Here is a 276-nt window from a genome sequence, read left to right as displayed (position 1 = left end):
GGTGGAGTGTTTGTGGATGTTGTCTATAAGGACTCTGAGAAGGCATTTGATAACATTCTGCACAAGAGTTTATTAGCAAAAATAAAAGCGCATGGAATCGGAGGTAACCTAAAGTAGCTTGGAAATTGGTTGTGAGGCAGGAAACAGAGTAGGGGTAAAAGGAATGTTTTCTGATTGGCAGGACATGACAAGCAGAGTTCCTCAGGGGTCTGTACTGGGGCCTCAGCTTTTCATCATACATATAAATGACTTGGATGAAGGAAATAATAATAATTC

The sequence above is a fragment of the Callorhinchus milii genome, unplaced genomic scaffold, assembly GCF_018977255.1.
Source record: "Callorhinchus milii isolate IMCB2004 unplaced genomic scaffold, IMCB_Cmil_1.0 Scaffold8, whole genome shotgun sequence".
NCBI classification, from domain to species: Eukaryota; Metazoa; Chordata; class Chondrichthyes; order Chimaeriformes; family Callorhinchidae; genus Callorhinchus; species Callorhinchus milii.
The sequence above is the reverse complement of the archived record's forward strand: the minus strand, read 5'-3'. Positions refer to the sequence as shown.